Below are 13993 nucleotides of genomic sequence, written 5' to 3'. Positions count from 1 at the left end.
GCTACACTAATATCATTGAATGTAAATTATTCTCCAAAAAGGTTGATTTTTAAAAATCAAAAAAATACGTAGGAAGGAAAAAAATAGCACAAAAGAGGGGCGCTGGGGTGGCTCAGTTGGTTAAGCGTCCAACTCTTGATTTTGGCTCAGGTCATGACCTCAGAGTTGTGAGACTGAGCCTGGCATCAGGCTCTGCACTAAGCATGGAGCCTGCTTAAGATTCTCTCTCCCTACCCCTCTCCCTCTGCCCCTCACTCCCACTCTCTCTCTCTCTCTAAAAAAGAAAGAAAAGCACAAAAGAATATGACATCTCAGTAATAACATTATGTGTAAATGGACTAAGTGCTCTAAAGATTCTCATATGAATTTTTAAAAACTGTATGTTATTTCAAAGAAAGATACTTAAAACATAAATGTACTGTTAACTGTAAAGGGGCTGAGAATTTGACCTACTTCTAGCTGACAAATGAGCCCACCACATCTTAGTGGAGGCCAGCAGTAGAGGGCTTAATTGTTCTTGACATAGTAAGCAGCATTAGCATCAGCAGGTTTGCATCAGTTCCCCTGATTCCATAGGGGCAATGCACATAGACCTGCATGGTTGCCTGCCCATGAGGTTGGATAAGGGGGACCCTCTACTCCACATGTTCATTCAGGAGTCCATTTTTCTGTCATGATGTTGCTCTGCCACCTAGGACAGAGGTCCCTAATTTTTTTTCTGTAAAGGGCTAAAAAGTAAATACTTTAGGCTTAGCCAGTGACATATGGTCTCTGACATATTCTTCATCCTTTTTTTTTTTAAACAATCTTCAAAAAATGTAAAGTCTATCCTTAGCTTCCAGGCCATAGAGAACAGGCCGCAGACCGGATTTGGCCCACAAACTGTACTTTACCAACTCTTACTGTAGGGCATTGTCATTATGTGATTGTTCAAAGCTTGATCTCCGTTGCACCCGGGTTCCAAGTGATGGGAGAAAGGAAAAGAAGATAGGCAGGAGGCTTGCCCAGTGTCTTGAGGTTCAGGCCTATGTCTTTTCTGTTTACATTTCATTTTCAGTCACATGTCCATACCTGACTCCAAAAGAAACTGGAAAACGTGGAAGCCATGTGCCCAGAAGGAAATGGAAGATAGATTTTTGTTCAGAATTAGCAGTCCTTGTCACAACTAGAAAGAGGAATAGAAAAAGAAAGAAGAAAAAAAGAAAAAGAAGAAAGAAAGAAAGAAAGAAAGAAAGAAAGAAAGAAAGAAAGAAGAAAGAGAGAGAGAGAAAGAAGAAAGAAAGAAAAGGAAGGAAGGGAGGAAGGAAGGAAGGAAGGAAGGAAGGAAGGAAGGAAGGAAGGAAGGAAGGAAAAAAAGAAAGGTGCGCAGGTGGCTCAGTCAGTTAAGCATCGGCCTTTGGCTCAGGTCATGATCCCAGAGTCCTGGGATCAAGCCCTATATCGGGTCCCTGCTCAGAGAAGAGTCTTCTTCTCCTTCTCCCTCTGCCCCTACCCCTGCTTGTGCTGTCTCTCTCAAATAAAAATAAAAATCCTAGAAAACAAACAAAATGAGAGGGTAGTATCACAGAAACCAAGGATTAGGTTTCAAACAGAAAGTAATTGACTGTATTGAATATTAATTACTACATGGTTAACTAAGATGATTCTAACACCAATTAGATTTAACATGGTCTCATTAGGTGATCATAATGAGAGTAGTATCGGTGGAGCAGTGGGAGCACGATGAGCTCAGGAGTGAGTGGGAGCTGAGTATATGATGCTAAGGCAGTCGAACTCTTTAATGAGGGCTGGCACTGAATGGGGAAAAGATAGAAGAGAAAGGGGGAAAGAGAATAGAGTTATCTGGAAGAAGGTTTGGGATCTAAAAAAAGTTTTTTAAAAATATGAGTGAGACTTAAGCATGTTTAAATATGGATGGGAAGAATCCAGTGAGGAGAGATATTTAGGATATGAGAGAAATAGAGATATGCAGTATTCTTAGCAAAGTTTGAGGACTTTGTGGAGAAATTGGTCTGAAATAGGGATACTTTCTCTTACAACAATGGTAAGAAAGAAGAAGAGGATCTAGATGTAACAAAGTTTATAGATATTTTGGCAGAAAATTGAGGAAGATTACACGGCATGTGTGTGTGTCTGTGTGTCCATCTGCGTGTGTAGAAGGAGGTAAAAATGAGGAAGGAGAAAAGAAATGGGGTCAGGTGATTTTAGGAAAATAAGAGATTTAGAATCATTGAGAAAATGGAAAAATAAATTTACTAGAGAAGCATAATAAGTTTATAAATATAACCAGATGATGGCCCAGACAAGGTGACAGTCCACTCCATTGTGTGATCATCCCCCCAGTACAGTGAAGGAATTGTCAAATTCATCCAAGGTTAGCATTTTGCTAGCCAGGCAAGTGTGTTGACTAGTTAGAGAGCAAGGATGTTTAAGGCAAGAGAATGATTGAAGTGATGAATCTTGGACTAGAAAATTGATGGGGGAGGAAGTAAGGGCAGAAAGGGGCTGATGAACAGAAACTATGGTGGCAGGAGACTAGAGGTCCAGTCATAGTCATGATAGTCATGTTGCGAGAGGAGTTGAGTGATAAGATCACATGGATAAGAACTTGTGCTTCATTAGCACCTGGGATTTTTACTTAGTAATTTGGGTGAAGACCTAGCCACAGCCTCCGATGATCCTGAGATCCAAGAAATAATGACACTAGAAGGCAGAAATCATTAAAAATCATTTAAAAAAATCAAAAAAATCTTTCAAAAAATATTTGAAAAAATCAAATAACTTAGTGCCCAGGATTCATGTAGAAATGTAATGCACTTGAAGTCTGAGAGAGGTGGGGTAAAGGAGCAGTCTGTGAGCCAGTTGAAAATCCTCAGTAACTGAGCAGGCCTTACAAGACAACTGCTAGTTGAAGTCACCGCCTAAGGGGAAAGGATGGCGCCGTCAGATGACAGGAGCTTCACATTGAAACCTGTTGTACGTGAGTGATTCACGGATCCTGGAACAACTTAACAATTTATGAAAATAAATTTGTGTCAAGACGCCTGGGTGGCTCAGTCGGTTGAGCATCCAGCTCTTGTTTTTGGCTCGGGTGGTGATCTCAGGGTCCTGGGATCAAGCCCCACATCAGGCTCCATGCTCAGTGGGGAGTCTGCTTGGGATTCTCTCTCTCTCTCCCTCTGCCCTTCCTGAGCTTGTGCATGCTTGCTCGTTCTTTCTCTCTCTCTCAAATAAATAAATAAATCCAAATAAATAAATGAAATTTGTGTGTTATGGGCGGACTTGAGGGGACTTTATCCTGTTGCATAATTTTTACCAGCCCCCCACTGAAAGCCATCTCAAATAATAACAGGAACTCTCAGGAGGAATAGGCTGTGGGCCTCACGATTGAGAGGGAAATCCTCAGGCCACAACCTCCAGCCACTGTGTGTTGCTTTCTTGATGAGCTGTTGGTACTGCCCCTGCCAACGTCTCCATCCCCATCTCATCAGTGCCTGTCCAACAGTTGCTGCCCATCTTCTCTAGTGGAATTGTTGGGACCTCATGGCTCTTACCAGTTGTGGAGGGAAAAACTATTAGAATGAAGCCAGATTATAGAGATCCTTGCAAACCAGACTGGGGAATATAAACTTGGTCGTGAGAAGGACTATGATACTAAGAATCCTGAATTCAGAATCCTGAACCTCAGTTCATTTTCTGTAGGATATAAAACTTTGAGAATTTAAATATTTAGCCTGACTTACTTCATCTCTAAGATAAGCACAGTTAGGTAAAATAGGTGGATTTGAGCCATGTTCTACAGAAATACTTTTTGGATTCTGGAAGTTTCCTATAACTTCCTTTTTGAAAGTGGGGCTGCCTGGGTCGCCTCAGTCAGTTGAGCATCCAGCTTTTGGTTTTGACTCAGCTCATGAGCTCAGGGTCCTGAGATGGAGCCCCATGTCAGGCTCAGTGGGGTGTTTACTTGAGATTCTCTCCCTCTCCCCCTGCTCACATGTGTGTGTGTGCACACTCACTCTCTATCAGATAAATCTTTTAAAAACAAATTTCTTTTAAAATGAGAGTATAATTTAAGATTGTAAAAATCAGTACAAATACATGCTATCTACTCACTTTTAATTCAGTGGAAGCTATTAACATGTTAACCCACACTATGTACTTTTTCTTCCCTGTAGATTTATTAATCAAGCTGCCGTTACCTCTCTATATTTGAAATCCTTGTAATTATGTCCTTGCTTAGGAGTATTATAGCTTGGTATTGATGTGTACTGGTTAATTTGGTCCAATCCATGTCTGCCCATAACAGTTTTACTAAGTTGATGCATTACAGTCAATACTAGTGAGTGCTTTTGTTGTATTACAATCTATTACAATCTAGTAATAGATTGTTTTAATGAATTGTGTGAATTCCGGGTAATACATTCTTTAAGATGTGCATAATTGCTAGATACCATTGGAGACTAAACTTGAAAAGTTTCTTTAATTTTAATTTTCCATAGCTTTATCTTTCCAGCTTTATCCATCAGTTAAACAGATTAATATTCTGACATAGCAAGCCATGGTAATTCACAATTTATCAGGACTTTATTAATATTGTACATAAAATAAAACAGCAAACACTGGATGCCAACCTAATCCATAGCTGCACTGTTGCCCACAACCTTACTATCAAGTTCTGTTTTTAACCAAATGGCCTGTTATAAGTTAGAACTTGATAAGTGCATTCAATATGACACTACACCTATCTGTTTCATGGTTGAACTTGAAGTAAGATTTTATTATTTTCAAAGGCGACCGTTAGTAAAATATTTGAAAATCACTAGATTAAATTTATTTGAGACTCATTCTAAAATTATATCATGCTGATATATATGGAGCCCTTAAATAATTTTTCATAACAACTATATTGAGATATAAATCAGATACCATGAAATTCACCCTTCTAAAGTATACAAATCACGTGTTTAGAATATTCACAGAGAAATGCAACATCACTACTATCTAATTCTGTATCATTTTTATCATCCAAAAAGAAAATCCTAGCATCACTTGCATGGCTCTGTCGGTTAGGCATCTGCCTTCAGCTTGGGTCATGATCCCAGGGTCCTGGGATCCAGCCCCGTGTTGGGCTCCTTGCTCAGTGAGGAGCCTGCTTCTCCCTCTCCTCCCTGCTCCTGCTCCCTCTCTTGCTATCTCTCTCTCTCTCTCTCTCAAATAAATAAATAAATAAATAAATAAATAAATAAATAAATATTATTTAAAACAAAACAAAAAACCAAAAGGAAAATCCTGTACCCATTAACAATCACAGCCCTTAGCAACCAGCTAATGTGCCCTCTGTCTGTATAGAGTTTTGCCTCTTCTAGACATTTTATATGAATGGAATCATACAATATATGGTCTCTTGTGTCTGGCTTCTTTCACTTAACGTGATGTTTTCAAAGTTCATTCATGTTTCAGCATGTGTCCACACTTCCCTGCTTTTTTTAGGGTTAATAATATTGCTCCATGTTACGAATATACATCATTGTTTTCTTTTCTCTTAAGTATACACCTAGTTCTGGAATTGCTGGCAATTCAATGCTTAACATATTTAGAAATTGCCAGTTTTTCAGAGTGGCTGCACTGTTTTACTATCCCACCAACAATGTATAAGAGTTCCAATTTCTCCACATTCTCTCCAACACTTCTTATTGTCGGAGTGTGTGTGTGTGTGTGTGTGTGTGTGGATAATAATATACATATTAGCCATCCTAGTGGGTGTAAAGTAGTAGCTCACTGTGGTTTTTTTTTTTTTTTAAAGTTTTTTTATTTTTATTTATTTATGATAGTCACACAGAGAGAGAGAGAGAGAGGCAGAGACACAGGCAGAGGGAGAAGCAGGCTCCATGCACCGGGAGCCCGACATGGGATTCGATCCCGGGTCTCCAGGATCGCGCCCTGGGCCAAAGGCAGGCGCCAAACCGCTGCGCCACCCAGGGATCCCTCTCACTGTGGTTTTGATTTTTATCTCCCTCCTAAAGATGTTGGGTTTCTTTTCGTGTGCTTATTGGCCATTCATATGCCCTCTAGGAGAAATTTCATTAAAATCCTTTGTCCAAGCTTTGCACGGTGGCAGTATCGTAGCCAATGAGGTTTATCCGAGGCACGATTATTGCTAATTAAAATCCTTTGTCCACTTTTAAATTGGCTTATTTATCTCATTATTATTGAGATGAAAGCATTCTTTATATATCCTGAGAAACAAGCCCTTTATCAGAAAAATGATTTGAAAATATTTTTTCCCATCTATGTGTTGTCCCTTTACTTTCTTGATGATGTCCCATGAAGCACAAAGTTTTTAATTTTCAGAAAGTCCAATTTATTTGTCCTCTTGTTGTATGTGTGTTTAGTGTCATAGCTATGAAATCATTGCATAATCTGAGGTCACGAAGATTTACTCCTATGTTTTCTTTTAAGGATTTTATACTTTTAGCTTTTAAATTTTGGTCTATGATCCATTTTTAGTTAATTATTTTATATGGTGTAAAGTAGGAGTTCAAATTAATTCTTTTGCATGTGAGATTTCCAGTTGTCCCAATACCGTTTGTTGAAAAGATTACTCTTTTTTTTTTTTTTCATTTAATTGTGTTGGCACTCTTCAAAAAAAAATTAACCACAAATGTAATTTTTCATTTCTGAACTCTCATTTATATTCCACTGATCTATATGTCTGCCCTATGCCAGTACCACACTGTCTTGATTGCTGTAGCTTTGTACTAAGTTTAAAATTGGAAATGTGAGTCCTTCCAACTTTGCTCTTCTTTTTCAAGATTGTTTTAGTTGAGTCCCTTGCTACACATGAATTTTAGAATTGGCATCTCCATTTCTGCAAAAAATACCATTGGAATTTTGATAGAGACTGCATTGAATCTATTGATTGCTCTGGGAAGTGTTACTGTCTTGTTAAGTCTTCCAGAGGCGCTTCACTGGCTCAGTTGGTAAAGCCTGTAACTCTTGAGCTTGGGGTTATGAGTTCAAGCCCATGTTGGCTGTAGAGATTACTTTAAAAATTAATTAATTAATTTTAAAAAGGTGGAATTCAGGGATCCCTGGGTGGCGCAGCTGTTTGGCGCCTGCCTTTGGCCCAGGGCGCGATCCTGGAGACTCGGGATCGAATCCCACGTCAGGCTCCCGGTGCATGGAGCCTGCTTCTCCCTCTGCCTGTGTCTCTGCCTCTCTCTCTCTCACTGTGTGCCTATCATAAATAAATAAAATAAAATTAAAAAAAAAAAAAGGTGGAATTCATAACTTAAAAAATAATAGTAAAAAACCTTTCAAAACATTAATAGGAAATGACATTTCATTTATTTGTCTCTAATTTCTTTTTTTAAAACATCTTGTTGCTTTCAGTGTATAAAACTTACACTTCTTTTGTTAAATTTATTCCTAAGAATTTTATTCTCGTCGATGCTATGGTGAATGGAATTGCTTCTTACTGTTGTTTTCAGATTGTTCATTGCTGGTGTATAAAAATACAATTGGTTTTTGTATATTGATCACATATCTGCAACCTTGCCTAATACATTCACAGGTCTAATAGGGTTCGTTGTTTGTTTGTGTTTTGGTGTATGTTAGGATTTACTATATACAAGACCATGTCATTTATGAATAGAGAAAATTTTACTCCCCACCCCCAGTATGAATGCCTTGACAGAGACTCCCTCCTTCAACAAATTTTAATCAGGCTCCCCTGAGCCCTCTTTTTGACTAGGCCTCAACTTGATGGTTGTCCTGTCTTTGACCAGCCCTCCTTTCATAGCTGATCAAGTTTCTCATCCTCACCTTGGTGTAATAGTTCTTGACCTGCCTTCAGTAAAAATGCTGTTAGGTCAGTTTAACAAGAATTTTCCCATCCTTGTGATGTCTGAAAATTTTCATTCACTGATCCCCTCATTCTCTTCATTGGCTATAAATCCCCACATGCCTCTGCTGTATTTGGAGTTGAACTTTCTCCCCAGTTGCAATAATCTTGACACCTATTTTGGTAGTCCTGAAGACAGGTTTACTTCATTTTATTGCACTGCACTTAATTGTGCTTTGCAGATACTGCATTTCTTACAGATTGAAAGTTTGTGGCAACCCTGCATCGTCTATTGGCACCATTTTTTTTGACAGCATTTGCTCACTTTATGTCTCTGTGCACATTTTGGTATTCTCATGGTATTTCACACTTTTTGCTTATCATTGTATTTGTTACAGTGATCTGTGACCAGCAACCTTTGATGTTACTACTGTAATTATCTTGGAGTGCTTGCTACAAACCACACCCACTTAAGCCCACACACTTAATTGATAAATGTTGTGTGTGTTCTGATTGTGCCACCAATCAGCTCTTCCCGATCTCTTTCCCCCCTCCTATTCCCTATGACACAACAATATTGAAATTAGGGCAATTAATATCCCTGCAATGGCCTCTCGGTGTTCAAGTGAAAGGAAAAATTGCACATCTCTCATTTTTTTAATTTAAATTTTAGGTAGTTAATATACAGTACAATATTGATTGCATGTCTCTCATTTTAAATGAAAAGCTAGAAATGAATAAGCTCGGTGAGGAAAGCATGTCAAAGGCTGAGAGCTAGGCCTCTTGCACTAAATAGCCAAGTTGTGAGTTCAAAGGAAAAGTTCTTGAAATTAAATGTGCTGCTCCAGTGAACACATGAATTATAGTAAGAAAGTGAAACAGCCTTACTGTTAATATGGAGAAAGTTTGAGTGGTGCAGGTGGAGGATCAAACCAGCCACAGCCTTCCCTTAAGCCAAAACCTAATGCACAGCTAAACGCTAAGTCTCTTCAATTCTGTGGAGGCTGAGAGGTAAGGAAGCTGCAGAAGAAAAGTTTGAAGCTAGCAGAGATTGGTTCACGAGGTTTAAAGAAAGAAATTTCCTCCATAACAGAAAAGTGGAAGGTGAACCAGCAAGTGCTGATCTAGAAGCCTCAAGTCGTCCACATCTAGCTAATTAATGAAGGTAACCACACTAAACAACAGATTTTTAATGTAAATAAAACAGCCTTGTACTGTAGGAAGATGCCATTTGGACTTGAATAGCTAGAAAGGAGAAGTCAGTGCCTGACTTCAAAGCTTCAAACAACGGGCTGGCTCTCCTGTTAGGGGCTAATGCAGCCGAAGCCACTGCTCACTCACCATTCTGAAAACCCTACAGCCCTAAAAAATTATGCTAAATCTACACTGCCTCTGCTGTATAAATGGAACAACAAAGCCTCGATGACAGCACATCTGTTTACAACGGTTTACCAAATATTTTAAGCCCACTGTTGAGACTTACTGCTCAGGAAAAAAGACTCCTTTCAAAATATTACCATTTGTTCATAGTGCACCTGGTCACTCAAGAGCCCTGGTGGAGATGTACTGTCAGATTAATCTTGTTTTCATGCCTGCTAACACAGCATCCATTCTGCAGCCCAGGGATCAAGGAATTGTTTTGACTCCAGGCCTCCAGACATACGTTTCATAAGGCTAGGGCTGTCACACACAGTGATCCCTCTGGTGGATCTGGGCAAAACAAGGTTAAAACCTGGAAAGGAGTCTTCCTTCTAGGTGCCATTAAGAACACTTGTGATTCATGGGAAGAGGTCCAAATATCAACATTAAGGGGAGTTTGGAAAAAGTAGCTTCTGACCCTCATGGATGACTATGAGGGATTCAAGACTTCCATGCAGGAAATAAGTGCAGATGGGAATAGCAAAGAGAACTAGAATTAGAAGTAGAGCCGGAAGCCACAACTGATCACTGCAATCTCACGATAAGACTTGAATATTTGAGGAGATGCTTCTTATGGAGAAGCAAAGAAGATGGTTTCTTGGAATCTACTCCTGGCGAAGACACTGTGAAGGTTGTCGAAATGACAACCAGGGATTTAGAATATTACACAAATGTATTGATAAAACAGCAACAGGGTTTCAGAGGATTGACATCCAATTTTGAAAGCAGTTCTACTGTGGGTAAAATGCTGTCAAACAGCATCACATGCTACAGAGAAATCAGTTATGAAAATCAGTTATGAAAGGAAGAGTCAGTGATGCTGCAAGCTTCATTGTCTTATTTTAAGAAGTTGCCAGAGCCACCCCAGTCTTTGGCAACCACCACCCAGTCACTCAGCAGCCATCGACAAAAAGATTATCACTCTTTGAAAGCTCAAATAATAGTATTTTTTAGCAACAGAGTATTTTTTTAGTTGAGATACATACATTATTTTCTTAGAAATAATGCTGTTGCACACTTAATGGACTACAGTATAGGGTGAGCATAACTTTTACATGCATTAGGAAGCCAAAAAATTCATTTGCCTTTATTGTGATACTAGTTTTATTGCTGTAGTCCGGAACCTAGCCCGCAATATCTCCAAGATATACTTATAAAGGCTTCTTTGCTGTGTTAACAGGCGTCGGAATAATTTTTAACAGCACTTTATTTGTCTCACTAATTGTCCTGACTAGATACTCCAGGACAATACTGAATTGAAGTGGTGAGAACAGACATTTTTATCTTATTTCTATTCGTAGGGAGAAAGCATTTTAATCTTTGACCACTAGGTATGATGTTAGTCAGCTGTAGGTTTTTCATATACGTCCTTTATCAGGTTGAGACAGTTTCCTTGTATTCCTAGTTTGTTGAGTGTTATTATCATGAAAGGGTGTTGGGTTTTGCCAGATGCCTAGTCTGCATTTATTGAGATGATCATGTGGTTCTTGTCCTTTATTCTGTTATTATGGCATTTTTCATTGGCTGATTTTCCTATGTTAAGCAACTTTAGATTCGTAGAATAACTCTCAATTATGATGTATAATCCTTTTTATATGTTGCTAGATTTGGTTTGAACATATTTTATTGAGGATTTTTGTGATGTAAGAGATACAGATCCATAGTTTTGTTTACTTGTGATGTCTATTCCTGAGTTTGGTATTACTGGTCTCAAGCAATAAACTGGGGAGTGTTACCTCCTTTTCTATTATTTGGCAAAGTTTTTAAACATTTGGCGGTGTATTGGTTTGCTAAGGCTGCTATACCAAAGTACCACAAACATGGTGCCATAAAACAACAGAACTTTATTCTCTCATTGTTCTGGAGGCCAGAAGTTCAAGTCCAAGATGTTGGCAGGGTGGGTTCCTCCTAAGAGCTCTAAGGGAGAATTTGTTCCATGCTTTTCTCCTGGTTTCTGGTTATGGCCACCGTCATTAGCATTCCTGGGCCTGAAATAGTTGCATCAGCCCAGAATCCACCTCCATCTTCACATGGTGTTCTCCCTGTGGGTCTTTGTGCCTCTCTTTGTCTTCTTATTAAGGACACCGCTCATACTGGAGTAGGGTTCCATACCATACTGCAGTATGGCCTCCTCTTAACTTACCTCTTAGGAAACCCTCAGAGTCCCTGTTTCCAGATAACTTGACATTTAAGTAACAAGCATTAAGGTTTGAACATTATCTGTAGGGGGCACATTCAACCCACAACAGATAGAATTTACCAGTGGGCTTTCCTTTGTCAGAAGTTACTAATTCAGTCTTTACCTGTTATAGGTATAGTCAGATTTTCTGTTTCTTCTTGAGCCAGTGTTAGTAGTTTATGTCTGTGTGGGAATTTTTTTCCATTTCATTTAGATTATCTAACTTGTTTAATTGTAGGAAATGTTTTCTTAAAGTCTTTTTTACTTCTGGAAGTTCAGTAGTGATGACCCTCTTTTATCTTTTTAGTAATTTAAGTGCTCTTTTTCCTTGATCGTACTAGTTAAAGGCTTGTCAATTTTGTTGATCTCTTCAAATGATAACTTTTTTGGTTTTGTTAATTTTCTTTGTTGTTTTTCACATCTTTCTATGCCCATGTTTATAATCCCCCTCATTTTCCTTGCTTTAAGTTTAGTTTGCTCTTTTCTAGTTTTGTAAGGTAGAAAGTTAGGCAGTTGATTTGAGATATTTCTTCTTAAAAACAGAATTTCCCTCTACACTAGCTTTCACTTCATCCCATACAATTTGATATGGTGTGTTTTTGCTTTTATTCCAATTTTTTTCTAGTTTCCTGTGATTTCATCTTTGGCCTGTTGGTTATTTAGGATTGTGTTGTTTAAATTGCACATATTTGTGAATTTCCAAAATGTGTTTATGTTAATGATTTATAATTTAATTCCTTTGTGGTTCAAGAACATAATTTGTGTGATTTTAGATTTAAAAAAATTTTTTTTAAAGATTTTATTTATTTATTCATGAGAGACACACACACACAGAGAGAGAGAGAGAGAGGCAGAGACACAAGCAGAGGGAGAAGCAGGCTCCATGCTGGGAGCCTGATGTGAGACTCATCCTGGGACTCCAGGGTCATGCCCTGAGCTGAAGGCAGACACTTAACCACTGAGCCACCCAGGTGTCCCAGTTTTTAAAAAAAAAATTATTGAGACTTGTTTTTAGTCTAACATATGTTCTATCCATAAAGAATTGTTCCATGTGCACTTGAAAAGAATGTTCATTCTGCTCCTGTGGGTTTGAGTATCACATAGATATCTTTTGAATGTAGTTGCTTTCTATTTCTTTATTGATTTTCTGTCTAGTTGTTCTATCCAGTATTGAAAATCAGGTATTGAAGTCTCCAGCTACTATTGTTTGAATTGTCTATTTTTCTTCATAATTCTATCAGGTTTTGCTTCACATATTTTTGGGTTCTGTTATTGGGTGCATATTTTTTTAAGATTTTATTTATTTATTCATAAGAGACACAGAGAGAGAGAGAGAGGCAGAGACACAGGCAGAGGGAGAAGCAGCTCCATGCAGGGAGCCCGATGTGGGACTCGATCCCAGGTCTCCAGGATCAGGCCCTGGGCTGAAGGCAGGCACTAAACCGCTGAGCCACCCAGGGATCCCCGCATATATGTTTTATATATTCTTGATAGATTAACTCTTTTATTATTATAAAATGAGTTTTTGTCTCTAGTATTAATTTTTCCCTTATAGTCTATTTGTCTGACATTGGTACAGCCGTACCAACTCCCTTTTGGTTTCTGTTTGCATGGTAGGTCTTTTTTAGTCATTTTACTCTCCATCTATTTGGATCTTTGAATCTAACATACAACTCTTGTAGACAATATATAATTGGGTCATTTTTAAAAATATAAATATATAAATATATTTAATACAAATAATTTATTATATATAATATATAATATAAATAATTAAATTATATATGATTTAATATAAATATATAAATACTTTTAATATTAATGTAACATCTGATTAATAAGACAGATTCATAAAAATTAAACATTTTACTATTAATTTTAATTAACATAATTGCTGATTATTTTAATTAAAATTAGCCATCTTATTATTCATTTTCTATATGACTTATGCCTTTTTTTTTGTTTTTTTTCTATTTCTCCACTATTGCCTTCTTTTATGTTAAATAGTAATTTTCTAATATACCATTTTAATTGCTTTGTTTCTTTGACTCTCTTTTTTTAAGTTCTTATTGGTTTACCTGGGGATAACAATTAACAAGAGGAAGAGAATGCAACTATTAAAGTTTTTGTTTACTACTGAAATTAAGTTGGTATTAATCTGAACTAGATTATATTTATTATTTATTTCATGTCTTTTAAATAAGATAGTGAAAAAGCTTGGTGCAGTGGCAGTATCATAGCCAATGAGGTTTATCCGAGGCACAATTATTGCTAATTAAATAATAGTGAAGAGTTATGTATTATATTACTGTTGCTGCTGTAACAAATTGCCACAAACTTTAAAACAACGAAAATTTATTATCTTACAGTTCTGGAGGTCAGAAGTCCAAAATATTTCAGAAGAGCTGTTTTTTCTGAAAGTACCAAAGAGACCTTGCTTGCTTTCTTCATTCATTCAGTTTTCTAACTTTTAGAGGCCATCTGCATTTTTTCATGGGTTTCTCCTTCCAGTTTTTTAAAAATTTTTTTAAAAATTTATTTATTCATGAGAG

General features: G+C 37.6%; 1 protein-coding gene, 1 non-coding gene and 1 pseudogene across 6 annotated transcripts in view; all 3 read left to right on the top strand.

The window, feature by feature from the left end:
- The window catches only part of SYT14 (synaptotagmin 14), a 209038-nt gene that overhangs the window by 163593 nt on the left and 31452 nt on the right, over window positions 1-13993 (top strand). The gene's annotated exons all lie outside the window — the stretch shown is intronic.
- LOC112907175 (U4 spliceosomal RNA) lies at window positions 6101-6244 on the top strand. Its single transcript, XR_003232730.2, has one exon. It is a non-coding gene; the product is annotated as a U4 spliceosomal RNA (small nuclear RNA).
- LOC112907176 (U4 spliceosomal RNA) lies at window positions 13656-13786 on the top strand (annotated as a pseudogene).

The sequence above is a fragment of the Vulpes vulpes genome, chromosome 13 (assembly GCF_048418805.1).
Source record: "Vulpes vulpes isolate BD-2025 chromosome 13, VulVul3, whole genome shotgun sequence".
Classification (NCBI taxonomy): domain Eukaryota; kingdom Metazoa; phylum Chordata; class Mammalia; order Carnivora; family Canidae; genus Vulpes; species Vulpes vulpes.
This window is presented reverse-complemented; position numbering and strand designations above follow the sequence as displayed.